This window comes from Tauraco erythrolophus, chromosome 3 (assembly GCF_009769465.1).
Source record: "Tauraco erythrolophus isolate bTauEry1 chromosome 3, bTauEry1.pri, whole genome shotgun sequence".
NCBI lineage: Eukaryota > Metazoa > Chordata > Aves > Musophagiformes > Musophagidae > Tauraco > Tauraco erythrolophus.
Genome location: NC_141467.1, coordinates 36,937,110 through 36,954,433, shown reverse-complemented (window position 1 = coordinate 36,954,433; position 17,324 = coordinate 36,937,110).

The following is a 17,324-nucleotide window of genomic DNA, read 5'->3' as shown; positions in this document are numbered from 1 at the left end:
TTTGTTTGTTTTTCTTTTACTTTCCCTGGGCAATTTGTGCTGCCACTGTATCAAATTTTATGCAAACACAATAAAAGCACTGAAAAATTCAGAATAACCCATGTATTCAAACTGATCTTGTTTACTCCGCATATATAAGTCATCCATGAGACTATTCAAAATCCTAGTCAATCACAGGTTTGGAACTAAGCTGTGATACAAACTAGACAGTATTTAGAAAAGAGATATTTAGCTGTTCTTTAAAAATTAATGAAACTGACCATTAGGAATATTGCAAGATATGGATTAAGGAATATTGCAAGATATGGATTTAGCAATAATTACTAATGGATAAAAAAGATTATATCTAAAACCTGCCAAATTATTAATACAGTCATTGAATAAACAGGGAGTCAATTAATCAAATTCTTAGCATCAGATGACATATTTGAGAACTGTATTCCAGACTCATGTTTGTGAGAATTACCAATACAGTGATTTGTTGAATAAAAGAAAAAGAAACTTGTTCACTAGATGGAAACACTTTTAGCAATTTTTCTTCTGTTTTCTTTTTTAACATTAGACACTTTTATACTCATAATATGGAATATTCTGGCTGCGTTTGGTTACAGGAGATGTTTGAATATTTGAAGTTGTGGCATGGTTGTGAAAGTTGGACGAGATCAAGATTCTGACCTAAACTCACAAAAGCAAGAATTTTCTTTAAAGAGAAAGGTGAGATTCCAGCTGTAATTAGATATTATGTATATCTCAAGATACTTATGTATGTATAATGGAACTACTTTAATGTCAAGTGCAAGATTCTGAAGTCATGCAAGAGACAAGACCATGAGGAAAACCCACTCTTTTTCCCCATTGTTTAATATTTTTACAGAATCATAGAAATATTTAGGTTGGAATAGATCTTTAAGATCCTCGAGCCCAACCGTAAACCTAACATTGCCAAGTTCCACTAAAACATGTCCCTAAGTGCCACATCTGCACAATTTCTAAATACCTCTAGGGATGGTGACTCCACCACTTCCTCAGGCAGCCTATTCCAGTGCATGACAATCCTTTCAGTGAAGAATTTTTTCCTAATATCCAATCTAAACCTGGTGCATCTTGAGGCCTTTTTCTCTTGTTCTATCACTTGTTATCTGAGAGAAGACACTGACTCCCACCTTACTATAACCTCCTTTCAAGCAGTTGTAGAAAGCAATGAGGCATCCAATCAGCCTCCTTTTCTCCAGACTAAACAACTCCAGCTTCCTCAGCTTCTCCTCATGAGACTTGTGCTCCAGATCCTTCACCAGCTTCGTTGCCCTTCTTTGGACACACTCCAGCATCTTAAAGTCTTTCTTGTAGTGAGGGTCCCAAAACTGAACACAGTATTCGAGATGTGGCCTCACCAGTGCCGAGCAGAGGGGGTCGATCGTTTCCCTAGTCCTGCTGGCCACACTATTTCTGATACAAGCCTGGATGATGTCGGCCTTCTTGGCCACCTGGGCCCACTGCTGACTCATATTCAGCTGACTATGGACCAACACCCCCAGGTCCTTTTCTGCAGGGCAGCTTTCCAGCCACCCTTCTCCAAGCCTGTAGTGTTGCACAGGGTTGTTGTGACCCAAGTGCAGGTCCCAGTACCTAGCCTTACTGACCTTCATGTAATTGGCTTTGGTCCATCGAACCAGCCTGTCCAGCTCCTTTTGTAGAGCCTTCCTACCCTCAAGCAGATCAACACTCTCACCCACCCTGGTGTCGTCTGGAAACTTTCTGAGGGTGCACTCGATTCCCTCATCCAGATCATTGATAAAGGTATTAAACAGAACTGGGCCCAATACTGAGCCCTGGGGAACACCACCTTTGACCAGCCATCAGCTGGATTTGACTCCATTCACCACAATTCTTCAGGCCCAGCCATCCAGCCAGCTTTTTACAGCGAAGCGTACACTCATCCAAGCCATGAGCAGCCAGTTTTCCCAGGAGAATGCTTTGGGTAATGGTGCCAAAGGCTTTACTAAAGTTCAGATAAACAGCACCCACAGCCTTTTCGCTCACCCACTAAGTGGGTCACCTTGTCATATAGGGAGATCAGGTTAGTCAAGCAGGATCTGCCTTTCATAAACCCATGCTGACTTGGCCTGATCACCTGGTAGTCCTGTACGTGCTGCATGCTGGCACTCAAGATTACCTGCTCCATTTTAGATTGTTTATCATGTTTGCCATAAAAGAACAGCGAACTCTGGGCTTGTTTAGGTGGAATTTTATCTCAAATAAACAAATAAACAAGCTCAGTAACATTTAAAGAAAGAAATGTGCTTAAGTAGCTGAAATATCTCAAATAACCCAAAGTCTTTAACCTGCTAAGCGATGTATTAAAAAACTCCCTCCACAATAACATCCACTGTGGTCTGTGATTAAGCACTACTGTAGGAGCAAAGGTGATTTACAGAGGTGGCTTGAGACTGGGGAAACTTTCAAACGTAGCAGACAGAAAACAGAAATGAATTTACCTTTCATGGGGTCTTACTATTTATCTTGCTGTGTTTCCTAATTAATTGACGATATTGATGTTTACACAGAGATTTGCTTCTTTCCAACTTGTCTTGATCCTGTGAAGAAGTCAGAATGCTGCATTTGTAGTATCACATTTATTGCCATGGCAACAGTCAGGGATTTCACAAACACTAATTAGGGCTGGCAACTTGGAATGTTTTCAGTATGGTCCCATATAATTTTCCCTCTTTTATCCATTTCTCATTATACTTTACTTTAACAATCGACTTCTTCAGCATGTATACAGGTTTTTCCCCCATGTCCTCAGGATTCAGTTAACACTTTCTCTGATTTACAGCCATCTTTCTCACACCTCTGAACACATCCAGTTAAGAAGTAACTGCAGTCTCCCTACCTGCATTTGTGTCAAGCTCCATTTCTTACACTTCAAATTAATCCAAGTTTCAGTACAACCAGCTGGTTTTTATGCCAGCATGTGCAAAAGTAGTAAGGAAAGGTACGGAGGCTGAGCTCATCTTCCCAGGTAATCTGCTTTTAAAGGTAGATGTCAAGTCTTGCTCAAGGTGGAGTACATGCCTTCTGTTCACAGAAGCTTAAGTTCTGTGAACATCCAAAGATCAAGTAAAATATGTTAATTCAAGCATATCAAGAATATTTATAGGCATTTAACTTGCTATGTAATAATATGAGGAGATGGGCCCTTGTGAATCTCATGAAATTCAACAAGGCCGAGTGCAAGGTCTTGCACCTAGATCAGGGCAATCCCAAACATGGATACAGACTGGGAGATGAGTCAATTGAGAGCAGCCCTGTAGAGAAGGACTCGGTGGTATTGGTGGATGAAAAACTGAATATGAGCCAGCAATGTGCTCTCACAGCCCAGAAAGCCAACCGTATCCAGGGCTGCATCAAAAGAAGTGTGGCCAGCAGGTCGAGGGAGGTGATCCTTCCCCTCTACTCCACTCTCATGAGATCCCACCTGGAGTACTGTGTTCAGCTCTGGGACAGCCAGCATAAGAAAGACATGGACCTGCTTGAGCAGATACAGAGGAGGGCCATGAAGATTATCAGACAACTGGAGCGCTTCCCCTATCAGGAAAGGCTGAGAGAGTTGGGGGTGTTTAGCCTAGAGGAGAGATGGCTCTGAGGATACCTTATTGTGGCCTTTCATTACTTTAAGAGGGCCTACAGGAAAGATGTGGATGGACTCTTTATCAAGAAGTGTAGTGATAGGATGAGGTGTAATGGTTTTAAACTGCAAGAGGGTAAATTTAGATTAGACATTAGGAAGAAATTCTTTACTGTAATGGCAGTGGAACAGGTTGCCCAGAGAAGCTGTGGAGGACTCATCACTGGAAGTGTTCATGGCCAGGCTGAATGGTGCTTTGAGCAACCTGATCTAGTGGAAGGTGTCCCTGCCCATGGCAGAGCGGTTGGACTAGATGGCCGTTAAATGTCCCTTCCAACCCAAACCATTCTATGATTCCATGATTCTGTACTAATCATGTATTATGATTATCCAATTGAGTTAGTATCCTAAGTTACTCAGAAGCCTTGTCAAAACCCATGTTGGTAGTGAACCTTGGAGCCTCTCTAAAAGCAAGATACATTCATTTGTTAACAAAGAAAGAAGGCAAATTTATGATGGCATCACCAGCAAGAGGAGAGGCTTTACTTCATTGGGCATGCTTTGGGTAAGAAAGAGATGTGCCTACCGAGCAAAGTAAGATTCCCATTCTGTAGCTCACTTGAGAATGAGTCCCAGGCAGTTGTCAAACCACCCTCCCAAAAACAAAGATGTCCAAATAAAACCAAGTAGAGAAAACATGTCAGTATTGCCCTAATTTGGAAAGAAAGATGATAAATCAGACTGCTTAGAGTATATTTGTACTCTAAGCCACTATAAATGACTAGAAGGAAAAAATAATGGAAACACCTGGAGCCTCCTTTTTTGGTTACAGGTGAAGTCATACTGTTTGTTTCTAATTTAGAAAGGATTTTGAACATTATTAACAGAAGTCTGGTATCTGAATAATAAATTCTGAATCTGGCCACCATCTTCTTTCCCTACATGGCAAGGAAGAAATTGAGAGTTTGTCTGGATGGTAATTTTCTGAATCTTTTTAGGAGATTTTAATTGAAACCAGAGAAGAATTACTATACTTGAGGAGAGCTTATCAAAATAAACAACATAATGTGTTAAGAAAGCAAACAAAGTATTTAGATTAGACATTCAACTCAAAAGTGAACCATTGGAAGGATCCCTGTATTCCAACAAATGCTGAGATAAGCTAACACGAACATCTAAAGAAAACCTTTATTGAAAAAACCTGTCGATTCCTAGTTGTACATCTTGCCTCTCTTTTTTTTTGAGGAAAGACTGAACTGTGCCAGGTTGCCCAGTTTCTGACGACATTTCCCACTGCAGTTCGCTCCAAGGATCAGTTTTCAAACCTAGTCCCAATGCTTGTGAGAAATTTGAACTCAGAGCCCTCCAGCCTTTGGGACTTTATTTTCATGACTTTGCATTGTTCCCCCTACCCTTTATTTCAAAAGGCGTAATCAGACTCATGGCAGGGCTCTTTGCAAGCTTTGTGAACTGGGCCACAGTCAAGAATTTCCACACTGAGTGATTTTATTACATGAAGTTTCTGCCTGCTGTACAGAACTGTGTAATATTCAGCACAGACATCTGCTTTTCATCTGATTTCTAAAGGAAAGCCTGGTGGATTGTTGCCCCTTTGAAATTAAGGAGTCGGGGAACAAATTTAAGTCATGAAAATAAAATGCCAAAGCTGGAGGGCTCTGGGTTCAAATTTTACAGAAGTACCGATGCTCTGTTTTAAACTGATTTCTTGAGGGAAGTGCAATGGAAAGTTTTTCCATCGACTGGGCAAGCTGAAACAGTTCAGTCTTTTGGAAAAAGAATCAGGATCCGTGGCACGTTCAGACACAGAATTACATCCAGTTTAGACTTAAGTGATAGCTTTCGGTGAAGAACTTTACAAGGTAAGTTATCAAGAGTGGCTGAACCTGAGAAACTAAAAAAGAATAGATGTCATGAACTTAACTGAAATCTTCAAATTATCTTACCAAACATCAGAATTTTGTAAAAAGGCTTGTTTTACTCCATGCCTCCAAAGCAGCCTCTCTTCCCACGAGATGGAGTTGTTAACACAACACAAAAAGTCTGCAGAATTGTGCTCCTGGCCTCTCAGGGGCAGAAACAGTCATGGAAATCTAATAAATATGGTGGAAAACACTATTTGGTGCGTTTTCTGTAGTACGTTATTCTTATAGCTCGAGTAAAACATGAGGCCTAGTTTGGTCTGGGCTGCCATTTCATTTAGGCTGCAGCTTCGCAGACGTGATTAGCTGGCACAAGGCAGGAACTTCTGTCAGCAGCTGTCGCGCCATGCCCGCCTGTTTCTTGCCTCTGCGATGCCTTCCATTCCTTGGGCTAGTGGCAGAGGTCATGTGGATGGGAGGAGAAACAGGGCAAGGAACTCATCTAGGGTGAAACTAACCTGGTTTTCCCAGCTGCGGTCTCATGTGAGACCCCACCTGGAGTACTGCATCCAGTTCTGGGGTCCCCGGTGTAAGAAGGACATGGACCTGTTGGAGCAGGTCCAGTGGAGGGCCACAAAAACGATCAGAGGATTGGAACACCTCTCCTATCATGACAGGCTGAGAGAGTTGGGAGTGTTTAGCCTAGCGAAGAGAAGGCTCTGAGGAGACCTTATTGCGGCCTTTCATCACTTACAGGAAGCTCAGAAGAGAGACAGAGACACTTTTTACTAAGGCCTGTAGTGACAGGGCAAGGAGCAATGGTTTTCAGCTGAAAGAGAGTAGGTTTAGACTGGGCGTGAGAAATTCTTTACGATGAGGGTGGTGAGGCACCGGAACAGGTTGCCCAGACAAGCTGTGGATGCCCCATCCCTGACAGTGTTCAAGGCCAGGTTGGATGAGGCTTTGAGCAACTTGATCTAGCAAAAGATATCCCTGCTCACAGCAGGGTGGTTGGACTAGATGGTCTTTGAGGGTCTCTTCCAATCCAAACCATTCTGTGGTTCTGTGATTCCTGCCCTTTGCTTACTGGTCTGTGATGCTATCAATATGTACTTATTTTCCCATTTACTGCCAGGATACTTTGGCCTAATCTTTAGATCTGCTGCATACCTGTAATGCCAAGTAGAAGCAAGAAGAGCCATGTGTATTCTTTTGAACCTTGCTGCCAGATACTATTTGCACGGGAGCAGCCTGCAGAACTCTCAGCTGAAATAAGGGACTTATTGTGCCAAGTCCTCTTCACACACATAATTGGAGACACCTCCAGACACCTCCTGCTCCAAAGGTGTTTACAATTAATGAAGCAAGACAGAGGAAAAAAGAGTTATAGTTGCTGTATCGATAGAACTTTTATGGAGAGAGGCATTTAGAGATTTGCTCTGTCACATGGGAACTTTGGAAAAGTTAAGAAGTTAGTCCAGATCCCACCATACCAGCCTATTGCTTTAAAAAATAAATATTTCCTCTCTTATGCCATGAGTCAGCATACTTTTCCAAAATGATGCTTTCAGATTAACAATTGACAAATTGCTTGGGGAGTCTCTAACCTGACATATTTAGTATGTTCTTCCCACAGCCCTCACAGAAGCCCACAGATGTCAGCTTCGATCAAACTCATCCAGGACTGCAAAGCCCATCAGGTTCACAGGGCTAGGATGCATGTTAAGATGGTCTAAAAAGAAATCCTCCAAAAATTACTGTGTTCTGCACTTAAAGAGAGACACATGAGGCTGCCCTAGCTGTTAGTCCAATATTGTTTTTAAACCTAGAAATTTCTAGAACATAGAAACTTTTGGAAGCAGACTATTGCTTCGAATCTCAAATTGCAGCTCCCTGTCCCCCCCTCAGCTGTGAAGACCTGTCATCATCCTGGCAGTGGAACCCAAACCAGTCTTGCAAACTTGCATGGTATAATATATATAAAGCAAAGGATGTTACTGTAACGGTCTGTATCGTGATTACGATCAGAGTAGGTGGCAAAAAAAGAAAACATCATATAAGAGATTTTGTTTTCAATACTCATTATTAGAAAATCAATTAATATTACTGGACCATTTAAAAGACCGTAATTCAGTAAGCATAGAAGAGGGAGGGGAAAAAATATCAAACCCAATACATTGTTAGAAAGCTGCAGACAGTTCACAGTCACAGAAGGTTTTAATTTTATGGATTAAGACTACATAAGGACTCCTGTGCTAGTTCCAAGCGAGGGTCCATCCAGCCCAGAATCCTGGCAGTGGCCAGGACAAACTAGAAACAGGCTGTGTGGATTGATCTTGCCTTTAAGACTGTACTTAGCGGGCATCTCATGGAGCAGTGGTCTTCAAACTTTTTATCGTGCATCCCTATCAGTAAAACATTTTTGTGCATGCACTCCCAATATATGTATATTTATTTGTTTGTAAACTATATACCTGTACTAATGAAGTTCTATATTTTCTTCCTGCACCCCTATGGATGGTCTTGCAGACCCCCTGGGGTGCATGCACTCCACTTTGGAGACCACTGTTATAGAGGATGTCACATAATTTTAGTAGCATTTCTAGAAACAATAAATAATATTTTTTAAACACAGGGCATCTTGCAACCAGTGTAGACACAATAGTTATGCACCTCACATGCGTACAGTTATGCAACACATGCACCTCATTCAGATGGTAAACACCTGCTGTATTTGGCTACTAGTAATCACGACCCTCTCACATTTTCTTCATGCACATTGAGTGTGATACTGATTAGAAACAGAAAGGGACAATTTGTCCAAGCTTAAAAAACCCCGTTGCTTTAACAAGATAAGAACATGAATTTAATGTGGGAAATATTAATAGGAACTGGAAATTGTTCAAGAACATTCTAGTCTGTATAAAAAAAAAAAAAAGTGCCACAAATTTGCCAGTAGAAAAGAATTCATACTGGGGAAGAAAGAATTTGTGAAATATAGAAGATGCAGAAATGCTAGTGAAACATTAGCAATCAAAATATAAAGAATGCAAAAAAGGATAATAGCAGTAAACTGCAAATTTAAAAAAAATGCGCTCTGCTGAAAATAGCTAGGTAAGAAAAGATCCATGGGCAAAATATTTAGAAGGAACATAAAAGAAACACACAAGAGCAAAAAAAATTCTGCACTGAATATTGGTCCATTGGTAGAAACAGGTATTATAATTTCAAACAAAGGCTCAGAAAAAACTATGTGTTCATCACTGTCTTCTGATTTCAGAAGGATGCAGGAAGACAAATCTGTCCAATAAAATGTTGTAGACAGAACAGAAAATCTGGCGTCCAGAATGAAGAAAAATATGATGCAGAGTCAGGTGCAATTACATACATACAAATCAAGCAGCCTAGAGGGAAACAAGCAGAAAACAGAAAACAGAAAAAATCTCGAAGATCTTTGAATTGCCAACGTATTCCAAATATTAAAAGAGAGTAGAGAGATGAACCAGGAAAATACAGATCTGTTAGTCAGATGCTGAACCCGGACGCATAACGAGAAGTTTCATTTAGGAGCCCACCACCATAGAATTGTATGCTTAAGGTGCAATTAATAATAATCAATATGATTTCATGGAATGTAGGTCTTCTAAAGCAAGCCTTCCTTATTTTATCTTCTTCATTTTTCTTTTTGTTCACAGTTATTGCTCTGGTTCACAAAGATAACTGTGTTCATACAGTATATTCATAGGCCTGTGTCTTCAAATCATTTGACCACGAATGTTGAACATTCCATTATATAGAACTAAAAGGATGTAACTTGGGAATTGCTTCCTATTAGTCTATTAGTGAATGATTTTGTCAATGCTACAGAGTATCCACTGATTAAATTTGCACAGGATACAGAAACAAGTGGGATGGTAAACAAGGAGCACAGATAATTTGTAGAGCGTGAGCTGAATTGCCTGATTACAAGAGCATATTAAAAAAATCATAGAGAGATGTGAGGACATACACTGAGGAGTAAGAAATATAGTCTTATGATACTGAAAACTCACTTCAGAGCAGGGACTCAGAGAAGCACATATGGATAACGATAAATTAAGCTGAAACTAGTGTAGCTAATTACTTCCCAATGATGGCAAGGAATACAAGCCTTGGTAGAACCTAACGACTTTGTCCTGGCAGTTGGAAATGCTCCAGCACGTCTGAGGCTGCAGGGCTGAGTTTAGAGATGAATATTCATGATTCTTATGCATAAGGTCAGCCTGAGTTGCCTGAGAGGGTTTTTTCTGGCTCAGAATGAGAAGGATCTATATTTTCACGACAACTTCGTAGATCAACCTGCAAATATAATTCCAGTCTAGGAAGGACACTCCTGAGCTCCTAAATGCATCGATGACAATCCAAAATTTAGAACATGATAAATGGTGCAAAAATAAAGTTTATGAAATGGTATTCAAATTCTGAACATATCTTTCTTTGCGAACTTCTTTATTCCTTATATGCTCCTATATGCTCCTTCCTTTATGCTCCTTTTTATTCCTTATCTCTCATTCTTATTGGTGTAAATGAGTTGGGAATGTCTGTCTTCAGCTGAATTCTCAAACACAAACATGACTATTTATGCATATTTAAGAGTATGTTCTGTTCACTAATCATTAGTAATCATGCTATAATCCTGTGTCCAAACTCCAATAATCAACCGTGGAGCAGAAAAACTGCAATGCAATTGAAGAGACCAATTGTACGTCACAAATACAAAATAGTCAAAATTAGTAACTCACAGGCATAGACAATACTTTCCTTCTAAATCTTCAGGTGAGGACTTTGAAAATCAGTCTATCATGAGGAATCAAGATCACTTTATGAATGATTTGTGAAAAACAACAAAAAAGCTAAAATTATCCTATAATCCATTTGCAATGAATGGTTCATCCAGTCCTAGTAACATCCATGCTAATACTGTATTGCCAACCCAACCAGTTACCCTATTTTCAGGCACCAGCAGAGGCATCTCTTCACACACCATCTTGATAAAGGTGCCATGCAAACAGACAAGACCCGATCCACCTTCTGGTGCAAACTCCTGTCTCCATTAGTTTTGAGAGCTACTCCAGTTTCACCAGCTTAAGATCCAGAGGTGAGCAATAGCATCAAAAGCCTCAGTAATAATAAAATATTATGGATTGTTCGTTTTCTGAAGGACATATGTATATCAGTTTTTAATGGGTTTAATAAGCTTTGTGTACAGCTTTTATATACAGTTATGCAGTTTACTGTGTGTATTTATGTTCTCATTTCTGCAATGTTTCCCACTTGTTGCTCCAAGTTTCCTTTTCCCGTGTTCCCGTAATTTCCATGCAAGCCTCTCTTCAGCAACTTCTCCCTTGTGTTACTTTGCCTTTCCAGTGGTTCTCTTCCTAGTTGAGCATGCAGCTTGTATCTTTATTTCACTGCCAGTGGTCTGTATCAACTAGAACATATGGACATTTTTGTTTCCTAGGGTTATCTCATGATAATCTGCACCCAGTGTCATGATGTGTTTCCCTTCATGTCTGGTATGTGCACCTCATACATATGTAATGTTTAACTTGTTGATGTTTCTAGTGAATCCTGTATCTGCCTGTGGGCAATCTACACTTCCTCCATATTCTAGAGCTGGTGGAGATCTATGGACCAGATATGGCTTCTGGGAGGACCAGTATCACCATGCTTCAGAAGCACTTGGTAAAAATTGCATCAACTATACTCCATTTTGAGCCCATGAAGACCCAGCTGCCCAGTCTTGATGTAAGCCTTGCTATTTTTAGTTCAGTGCCTCCTACATTTTACCTCTTGCAGATTTTCTAACATTTTATTTCATTTCCTCAGCGAAAACATATGGCAAACAGATGCCTAAGCAGGGCCCCACGCACCCATCTCTTTTCCCAGACTTTTCAGGATATCTGGGAAAATTCTGAGGTTTATCCTGATATGCATTGCACTTGCAATTTATTTCAAGTGCTACCTTTTCAGCAACAGGCGTCCTAAACATGATCAGTTTTGGAGGTGTGACATTTTAAAATCAAGTTTCTGGCTCTAATTTTTTTTCATAGGCAACCTTGAAAATCTAAATAAACTACCCACCAGGATTCAAAAATTGTAGCAGCTGGGTATCAGTCAGCAGAAGCAAGGATGATCTAAAGATCTTCTTTCTCCTTCTCACAAGCACCTCTCAAAATTTAAAATAAATCAGTTGAGATCCATCTACAAACATCAGTTTACCAGTCTGTCCCTAAACCTTAAGTAATGTTTTCTGCACAATGGCATGACCATGGCTCTGTCTGAGATAAAGGGAAATGATCCAAAGACTTGAAAATGCTAAATCTAGCTCTGCTTAAAAATTGCCAGTCCCCTCTGAGACTGGGATTTAGCTATTTTGCATAGATTATGAGAGTGCTGAGCTTGGGCAGCAGCTCCCCACTTGCTGTGGCCAAGGCAACCATTCCATGAGAGAGAGCATCCTCCAAACCAACAGAAAAATGGGAAAGTCTTCAGTAGAGCTGTCAGCTTCTGTCACATGCATCTTTTTCCCAGGTATCAGCCTTGGTTTATACTATAATTCTCTCTCCTTTCCCATGTCTCACACTTTGTTCTACTATCCTATGACAATGCATTTAAAAATAATATTTCAATATGTAGAAACTATTTCTTAATTTTAAAAGTCTACGTCCATTCTGAAGAAAGTTTATTTTGGTAAAGGGGACTATATGTGGATATTGGCATTCTTTATTAAGGTTGCTTTGTAATTAATTGCTCACATGGGACCTGAAAGCCAAGAAATAACATATCTGTCTTCTCCCTGCTCTGTCTCCTTCCCAGGATTCACTCATTCCAGAAGCACGAAATATTGAGCACAGAATTTAAGATGCAGTCGTGTGTTGAGAAGAGAGTACTGAGAGCCAAACGTGTGCAAGGTGGCAGATTTACCCTTATAACTGGACCTATCTCCCAAGCATGAAGATACCCAAGGTGTGTAAAGATTTGCTCCAGACATCATCAGACATCGGAATGTAGATTTACTCACAAAATGCAAATGTTTAATTTAGAAGCTATTTAAACAAGCAGCCGCTTGAATTTATTGTCATGCTTTCTTTTTCCTTTTTCATTAAAAATGTTGCACTTTTTTTTGCACAAAGGATGAGAATGCTGCAACTCACCGTTTTCTGTATTGATATGCAGCAATCAATTAATGCTGAATTAGATGATTTTAGCATTTGTAAGACATGCAGAGGAAGCCAATACATAGGCTGAACAAAATTGCTCTGAAAGGCATAGCACATGGTCAGGAAAGACTATCAGCTCTGAGGCCACAGAGCTCCTTCAGAGGTGATTTACAGGTATCTTGCTCCATATTTTATATCATAATTATCCAGCAAAACAGAAATGTAAAGCAACTAAATCAATGCCAAACTGATTGTTGTATGTGATTTCCAAGGGATGTTTCTTTTTCTCTCAGGTAACTTGTATCAACATGAAACGTTCCTTACAAATGAAGGATCCTTTTTTTGCTGTCCATAGGGAGGAAGGGCTAAAGAAAATAATGACACAATAGCCATCATAGGGAATTCCCAAGGGATACTTAGTTTATCTTCCCCACATATCTCAACAGATAATGTTCCTTACAGATAAAGGAACCATTTTTGCCATCTTTACCCAAGGAAGGACTAAAGAACATAGAAAGTTTCATCGCGCCAGGTCACAAATGTGACTGCTGGAAAGAAGCAAAGCTCTCCAGACCTGCCAAAAGATGACTTTTTAGGACCTATGGAGCATCTCCTTCCCCAAATTTAAGCCGGTTAGCTGCTGCTTAGTTATAGTTGCTGGTTACTGTGCAACACTGACAGCAGCCACCTGTGGTGACCGTCCTGACAGAGCTGCCTGCCTCCAGCTGAGAGCTCCCAGGCACATTGGCCGGCAGGACTGCCGGACGCCCTTGGACTGGCCATCCTTTTGCATAGAAACAGGGCAGAAGACTCTCGCTTCACCCACTTCTCTGTAAATTCAGCCATTTCTGCAGGTCTCTCTACACCAAAGAAGAGACTGGAGGTCCTCCTTGTTTTGTGCCCCAGGCTTTCTGATGTAGGTTCTTGAACCATTTCCACAGTATGCTCTTAATAACACACTTCTTAATTTGCCTCCGTGTTCCTAGCCATCATTTTGCTATTAATGACCTATTACTAGTTTTGTGTGCAAGCAAAGCATTTGGTAGCTTGCCTTCAGTAGCCACGTGGGGCAGCTACAGATAAAAGGTGTTGGATGCCGCTCGGTGCAGAAGAAATCATGTGTCGCCCCGTTAGCTAGCACCCGCTCAGCCAGCAGTCCTTTCAGCCTGTGCCAATGTCTGTTTCATCTCTGCCTACAGCACCACGGGGACCATGGGAGAAGTGTGACTGGAAAATAATGTGATTTCTGGTTTAATTCGATGAAACACTTGTATTGGTTTCTAAAACGTAGGGACCTTCTTTTCCCCCCTCGGAATCACAGTTTTCAAAGAAAAACTGATTGCCATCACATGCATTAAAAATAGCTTTTAACAGTGACTTTATCAAATGTATTAGAATATTAGTAGATATGTTACGTGCATAAACGTAATGTGTTTCGCCTTCTCTATCTAATCCGTGAGCTTCTTATTTTCCATCCACCCACTCAGGCACACAGTTATTCATTAGGTACAAAAATGTACTACACACCTTAAATATATTCAGATTATTGTAAAACTGCCACCACCTTGCTACCAGAATCGCCAAGGTAAAAATATCCATCTCTTTCTCAAAAGATAGATGGTGATAATATAGAAATGTTTCTACTTCCAAAGCGCCTATACTAATACAAGGAGTCAACTCTATTTAAAAATAAATTCACACTTGAACAGTTGCTGTACTTGATACATGTATTTCATGCACATACACAAAAACTTGTTTAAAAAGTTATGTAGCTCTAGTCAAGCATTTAGAAGTTAGGAAATAAAAGAGCCAAGAAGAATCTTCTATGCCTGAAGAAGCTTCTCCCTCACCTTCCTGTGTAAGTGTTATGATATAGTCCTTAATTACATGAAAATGTGCTTTTTTACCTCAGGAATCCATCTGGTTTAAAGCAAAGAATATCTTTTTTCCTTCAAATTGTTCTACCTGAGCCACCTGTGCCATGAACATCTATAACATTATTTAATATTCCCTCTATCCTAGTTTTCTAGGCAAATGAAGCTTATGTTATGCTATGCTCCTGTCCCTCAGACCCCACTGAGAACTTCTGAACCCACTGAGTGATGTCAATAGAAGAGTAGAAGTTTTAAAGAAGAAAACCTTATCCAAGTTTCAGGACAACTGAGGAAAGGCAAAGGCCCTATCAACACCTCCACTGAAGCAAAGGCTGGACGTGAACCTTGCTCTGGCACCAGAACTCAAGCAGCTCAGCCCCGAGACCCCGCTGTAAAGCTGCCTTCACTCGTCCTGCTGCACCAGGGCCACCTGCACCCTCTGCCACAGCCCTGCCACAGCCCTCGCCTGCCCTCTCCTTTTCCAGCATCTGCTCTTTTTGAAAACTGTTTCATATCCATTTTTACATAGGTGAAATTTGGTTTTGCTCCTTTCTTCTTCTCCTTGCTGCTCCCATTGCCCCCAGTCTCTTGCTTCTGGCTGGCTGGCGGTGTTTTGGCCTATAGTTCTCCCTCTCCTTCGGCACTCAGTTTGCCATTAAAACTCCCCCTCTAAGCTGAACATTTGGGCTGTGCTATTTAGGCTGTGCTATTTACGCTTGCAGCCCGGAAGTTTGTGGTAAAAATTCTGCACACAAAGCATGTCAGGGCAATTTCAGTATTAGGTGACCAAATTCCCCTTCTTTTTATGCACACAAGTCACCCTTCAGTCAATGTTTCCAACAACTGCCCTGTCTCTGATACCCTTCAGTGTAGCTGAAATGGAGCTGGGTCACAGATCACAGTGATAATGTCTAGGTCAGGAAAAAAAAAATATTGTACCTATTCTAATTTTATATATATGTATATATATATATATAAAATCAGCACACTATCTGAGGATTCACAAGCCATCTCTGCCAAATGTGGATGTTGGACAATATATTGTAATTTTGCTAAATAGTGTCAATACTGATATTTGCACATTGGCAGGAAATCAATTAAATCCCACCGTTCTCTTTATTCAAACTCTGCTTCCATCTTCTTTCGTAAGACAGAGGTGTAACAGTAGATGGTGGATAACCTCTGGTGTATTCATAGTTGCTGTGCAATAAATATATGCAGATTATCACATCGGTTCTGCTGTACATACCTTTACTGTCACTCCTCATCACTGCAAATGATTCAATGAAGCAGCAGGCAGTGAAGAACTACAAAAACCTTTCAGGTGCATTCAATTGGCACTACTTGTAATATATAGCAGCAAATCTGCTTGTGTCCGTGTATGTCCAACCCATTTCTCAAGAATTACCACTTCCCCCTTTTGTAAAGATCCCAGTGTTAATTGCCTTGTACAGAGTGATCACTCTTCTTTTTCTCTCTCTCTTGTTTTTTAGAGTCCTGATTTGGTGATTCAGCTTGTATCCACATGCACATAGTGACGAACAACACTTTGCCTTAGCAGAAAATGTCTACGGAAGGGCTGCAGAGAGACTGGATATCACTCTAGGGAAGAAACACTGCAAAAACTACAGTACCAGCCTCCAGTGTAGAGCAAAAAAAAAGAATTTAAACTCTGAAGTACAACTCTATGCCATTTTTTTAAATCTTAAATCAGTCAAATCCTGGTGACACTGAAATCAACGGCAAATTCTGACTTACTTTGATAAAACACGAACATTATCTGAGAAATTTACATTAATAAAGCATGAGTTTTAAATCATGTCTGCACTCCTCATGCATTTTGCTGATGAAATGATAGAATAAATTGGTAAAAATACAAACATCTTTATATAGCTTGACACTCTATTTCTTCCAACTTCTTTATATAACATCCAAAACAATAAAAAAATTAAAACATACTTTTCTACAATTATGTAAATCTAAGGAAAATCTGACATTTGACAACAAAATCTTAACTTTGCACACAATTTTCTTCTGAAATGTTACTATCTGTTGTAGTACAGAGTCTATTACTCAGTCTTTGGAAGTTGCTTCAACAACAACTGAGCATATAGAACAAAACTGCTGAAGACTGGACCCTGTGAAGAAAAAATACCAAACAGTGAGTCTCAAAAAGCTACAGGCAGTCTTGTCTTCTAAAAAGAGTCCAGTGAGGTAACAGGCATGATGCTGAGAACCTAAGGTGTCCCAGATAGACGTGGTTTTGAATGGACCAGAAAGTCTAGGGCAGCCTCATGGAAGAGAGAGGAAGAACATATCTCCCACCTGGAACTGATCATACAGAGGGAGCAATAAGTGCCATTGCCTTGCAATTCATGGAAAGATCCAGGGCACTGACTGGGAAAAAAAAAAAAGGGATGATAGACTCAGATATGCAACATGTTTCTGCATTTCATTCAAAACATGTCAACATTTTTGTTAAAGTGAAGAGCTTTGATGTCTTACATGTTTCATTGGTGTGGTGATCACCAGTGGTGTCTGATAGTCTTTTGCTTCAGCTAAGGGTGGCAGTGAAACTATATCTTTGACATCTCTTCCTCTCCTTAAACCATTGATACCATTGCTACATATTATTATAGTGCTTTTAGCACTGCTGAAGGACTTCTAGGTCTGCTGGAGTGCTGTATAGATCCAGGGTATTTGTACAGTGGAAAAGATAAAGAGCTTTTGGGATGAGTCA